A 5,525-nucleotide genomic window follows, 5' to 3' on the forward strand; every position below is an offset into this window, starting at 1 on the left:
GGGTCTATCATACAGCTTATTAAGAAACATGGAGCGTAAGCCAAAAGTATTTACCAATCAGTTTTTACTGATTTTTTTTTTCAGAGCTGTGTAATGTTTCTTCTTGTTTGGAATGTGCAACCAGCTTCAACCTTTCTACCAATAAAAGACAAAAAAAAAAAAAAATCACCCACAGGCCTAAATCATGGGTGGGAAATGTTGAGCCCAAAGATAATTCTGCGAGATCCTGAAAAACCTCTCTGGATATCTTTACTATTCTATCCTTTTTTCTTTAGAGACAAGTACTGACAGCTTTTATCTCTGTCCGGGGCAACCTACTGCTGTGAGCATTTCTTTCAAAATGGGTTCCTTCAAAGGCTAAATTCCATGAAGTTACGTATTGTTAAAGCAGCTTCAGTATTTCAAATCACTTTGTGTGGTCCAGCCCCAGTCAAGCACCTTGACCTTCGAGTATTACTGATGTTTAAAAGCGGAGTTTATAAACTTCACCTGACACTTAACTAGGATCCTATTTAATTAGGATGACAGTGACTTTTATCTGAAGTTTGACAGAGTTAGACATTAGACTGTATTTTGTTTTGACCATCAAAGTAATTTCTGGAGCAGAAAGAAGACAGGGTTTACACTTGGAGAACAATTCTAAGAACTCTACCAAAGAGAATACCATACTAAAGTAGTTGATAATTCTGCTAGCAACATTATACTGAGAATAAACCTGAGCATCATTCAAATCATTCAACATCACTTTGGACAGAAGACACAAAGGAAAAAGTGAAATTAAAACTATCACCTCAAGACAAAAACGATTGGTGGATATATGCTGGACTTAAAGATATGTGGATGCTGCCATGATCGCCTGAGTAAATACCAAGAGAGCATTGTATTTACTGTATAATATTTTATGAAACTTGTAGAAATATCTGGTGTTCATGCCAGTGCCGGTAATTTATAATTGGTAATGACCACAAACAAATACAAATCATTTCAAAAATTAAAAGTGCTGCTTTTAAATAATACATTGATAAAAATAAATGTAACCGCAGTGATACAATCCAGGCATCAGATAGAGAAGGGAGAAAGACATAGAAGTGACTGAAACACTGTTGAGAGCTCAGCAGAGGTGAAGGACAGCAGAGTAGGATGGATTGGTGTGTGTCTCAGTAATAAACATCCAGTGATAAATGAAAAGTACATGGAACTGCAGGAGGGTACAAAGACGAGCTAAATGTGCTATGGAATGTAGTACAGCTTTGATGGAGGGCTCATACCTGACATGAAACCGTTTTTTAGCAATACTGGAGGTCTAAAGGCCGATTCACAGTATAAGATGTATTCGTACAAATGTTAGCCTAAAGAACTGTCACTTATCATGAACCTGACACATCTGGGGATTTTAAAAAGGGCATCTGGAAAGATTAGGTGTTCTTAAAGATTGAAGATATGGTAAGAAACTGCTGTAAATGAGCACACTTCCAAAACAAACTGCCAATACTGCCACTGAATGACTTGTTACTTTAGAACTCCCTTTGAGCAAGCTGACTCAAAAGGGAGTGAGGTGGGAATCACTGTTATGTAGTGTTAATAGACCACTGCTCACTGTTTATTGAAACGGATTTGCTTGAAGACTTGCATGGTCGCTCTGTTTCTGGAGTAATATAATCTCAATTCAGCAAGTAGGATATTCCAAATGTCCTACAAGTAGACCATAGCCCACAATGTGCTGGAGAATAGTTCAAATGTATTATTTTTGATTATTTATTTTTATTTTTGTGAGAGCCACAACATCTCAGTCAAGCATGATTACCTCAAACGCATCTAGTCAGTGAAGAGGTCAACTGACAAGGGATAACAAGCATTACCACAGCTTGGCTAGAGAACCACCCTGATCGAGTCTATGGATTTTTTCCTCTGCACAATGACACCACCAGACAAGTCAAGCTCCCCAGCAGTTGCACTGTGAATAAAACAGAGCATTCAGGTTTTGCCTGTCATTAGAACAGCAGAATGACAGCAGGGTGGACCGGCATGGAAGCCATGAATAAAGTCTGCCTCAGTTGTTTGTCACATTGACTGCATAAGAAAGGAGTCACAACAGCCATTATAAATATTATGATGAGTATTATGATTATTTTTTTTTTCTTGAAGCAATAGTTATGAATCTGTCATATCACTTCCCAGGTGAATCTTAAACCAAGCAAGCAGAGGTTTTAGATTGATAAAAGAGTGATAAGTAGATGTTTACCTCAGTTATTGCTTTGTCTCGCCAAAACCTGTTGACACAGCTTTATATTCTAAGCACCAACACATACAACAGAGTGGTGAAACCCTCTGGATTTGCGACAGTGAGTGCAACTTGCATGAAGAATTTGAACAGACGTTACCATGTATCAAAGTTTAGTACAATAAGTAAGACAAACACATCTTTTTAAAAAATGATAAATCGGACTCTTTGATCTCCTTTGGAATGGTCAATGGTCAAGGGGCACAATTATTATTACTACCATTTTTAATGATTGTATTATGTCCTTGATCGGACAGGGGAAGTAATGTCACCTGTTGTTGTATATGTGATTTATATGTCATTAATTCCTTAAAAAAATGTTTTATCTATTCATTTTATTTATCTATTTATTTTTTATAATTGATTTTACTATCTTTATAAAGTTTGAGAAAAGAAAAGAAAATTAAAGAAAAGAAAAGAAAAGAAAAGAAAAGAAAAGAAAAGAAAAGAAAAGAAAAGAAAAGAAAAGAAACCAAATGGGTCAAATGGTAGGAGGGCCAATGCCTCAACTCAGATAAAATAAAATAAAATAAAATAAAATAAAATAAAATAAAATAAAAATAACAATAATATATTTCTGCTTGTGTCTGTACATAATATGGGTTTTCTCCTTGCAGTTGTGTTGATTTTCTTTTGAATTGCTTTGGTGTGGCCTCTAGTTATTGAAGAGCATGTATTTCCACATTCCACATAACTAGTTGAATATTTAAGACATGTTGAAGAAAAGCCTCTTACGATTCATTCCATGCCATTTGCAGTAAATTTTCTGCAGACCATGGAGTCGTGTTTAGAATAGTTCACTTATCTTTGTCTTAGGCTGCCTTCTCTTTTGGATTCACTCCATACTTTCTGCAGTTAAGTCTTGTTTCTTTTGGGGGGGTTAGAGTTGTGTGTCTCACAACACTCAATATTTTCCACTGTTGAACTTCACCGGTAAGAGATACCGTGTCAGTAGCAGTTAGCAGATTAATATGTTTAGGCATGCACTTAAACAGGTCTGTGGAGTCAAACAGTTTAAAATTAAAGCAGGCAGTTGCACAAGAAGCTGTGCTTTGAATCAAGGACTGTTTAAAGTTTCAAAATTATCAGTCTGTTGATTTGTTTTTGGAGCAACAATCATATAGTAAAACTTTTTTTCAAAACTCAGATTTATCGAAGTGACAAAGATCTTGCAAGAATTGCATTGTTGTCAAATTCCATTTTTAAGGCTAATAGTATACGGGCAAATTAAGTAAAAAACAGATTATTTTGATATGTCCTTCTTTCTTGCCTCCTTTCTTGAAGCAATGGAGTCTATATGAATGCTCCAATCATTCTTGTTGATGAAAAGCCAATTCTTGTAATACTGTTAACAAAAAGAAAAGCCTGCTTGCATTTAATATGTGAATGTAATATAAATTATGTGTTTGAAAATATACATTATTGGGATACTTCAACACTATCCTTATCATGACCAGAAGAAACACTAAATGGCAGCTTTTAATGCAAATTGTCCTGCATTCTTTTCTTGGCACAAACTTAACCTATTGTGCCTTTTTCAAAAAAGTGAATAGTGTCTGTCCAGTTACTGTTGTGGGCAGTAAGTATCTAGTGTATTTATTCAGTGACCTTTGCCTTCGAGCTCAGATATGTTTCACCACATTGGTCTGGTATGTACAACTGTAACTGCAGATTTCATATTTCTTGCTGTCGACAGCCATCTTAATCTTATGACACAAAAGATAAGTTCATCCTTATCAGTTGCCGTCACACACCTCAAATAGAATGAAAGTCCGACTATTTACAACCCTGACCTTGCCTTGGACTGTAAGGTTATCCCGATTACTTGACAGTCAATATGGAGAGAAACGAACCAGGAGTAGCTTTTGTGTGTATAAGGCCAACAGGTATGTGTGTAAGAGTCTTTTTTTCCTTTTTTGGGCTTAGGCTTTAAATACTGACAAGTGACAAAACTCAGCCATGTAGAGTCCAGTTCCCATCGAGATGCAGACAGAAAACCAATCACTACTCTTCACTACAACAGATGAACAGAAAACGTAAAGGAAATTTAGACCTAACTTTCCATCCAGAAACCAATTAAGTTGAAACAGAGAGTACTTTTGAAAGTCTTCCCTTTTCCAATTTGACCCAACCACCTAATGCCCCTTACAAAATCTCAAAATCTCTTCCAATGTGGTTGTAGTACTTTTTTTTTAAGTAAATACAGAACAGATTTAAACCTTTTTTATATTTCTGGAGACTGTTTATGCTCTCTTTGAAAAAAGAGCCTTTTAAGAAGATAAGTACAAAATATTTGTGATTCGGATCAGATCTTGAACGCAAAGGATGTCATTTTTCTTCCCTTGCTCCATCCTTTGATTCCCACCCACAGCCAACAGACTGGACAGAAGGTCAGAGAGCTGATCCATGCCAAACTCTTGTTACCCCTCCTTCCCCTTTTCTCTCATTTTCCCTTTCAGAAATGCAGATTCTAGACCTCCTGATGAGAATATGTTACTCCCAGATACCATCTGTTCTGCCTGCACTCTATATGAGAAAATAAAGAATGTGTGACATCATTTCAATGAGACTGATTAATCAAAGTCATGGGGTGGTTGTCCTTCAGAGAAGTATGTCACAATCTGTCTACAATATGTTTTCTGTGTTCGACGAAAAAATGCGCTGTTATCATGAAGTTTTACAAAAAAAAAATCTAATTGGATTTGCATTTCAGAAAAGAGCTTGCATTGCTTTTTCGGCTAAGAAAACATGCAATGGGATCACCAAAGTAACTACAATTAGTCATCAGTTAAAGAAATGGCAAGAAAAGGTAAATGGCAGGAAACCTATATTGAAAAGTTGAGAGGTTTTTGCGATTGTGGTGAGACTGAAGAAAAGAAGAAGAAAAGATGTAATCTGTTTGGATAACCATCTAACATGGGTAACACATCTTGTATCAAATTAATTATGTTAATACAATGAGTGAAGGAAGCCAAAAAGATTACACCATTGTCATGCTCTAAAGAAATTGATTACAATAAATTTTGTTCATTTAATCAAATTTGCTTATCATATACTCACCTGGAATTACGCAGCATGCTGTGTGACCTTGTATTTATATTTATAGTAACATACTGAGTAACCTGATGAAGATCAAGGACCATCATTAAAGACAAAAGAAAAGAAAAGAAAAGAAAAGAAAAGAAAAGAAAAGAAAAGAAAAGAAAAGAAAAGAAAAGAAAAGAAAAGACTGTTTCTGTCCAGG

The sequence above is a fragment of the Fistularia commersonii genome, chromosome 17 (genome assembly GCF_037954325.1).
Source record: "Fistularia commersonii isolate RoL2024-O1a breed Wild chromosome 17, RoL_Fcom_v1.0, whole genome shotgun sequence".
Lineage (NCBI taxonomy): Eukaryota > Metazoa > Chordata > Actinopteri > Syngnathiformes > Fistulariidae > Fistularia > Fistularia commersonii.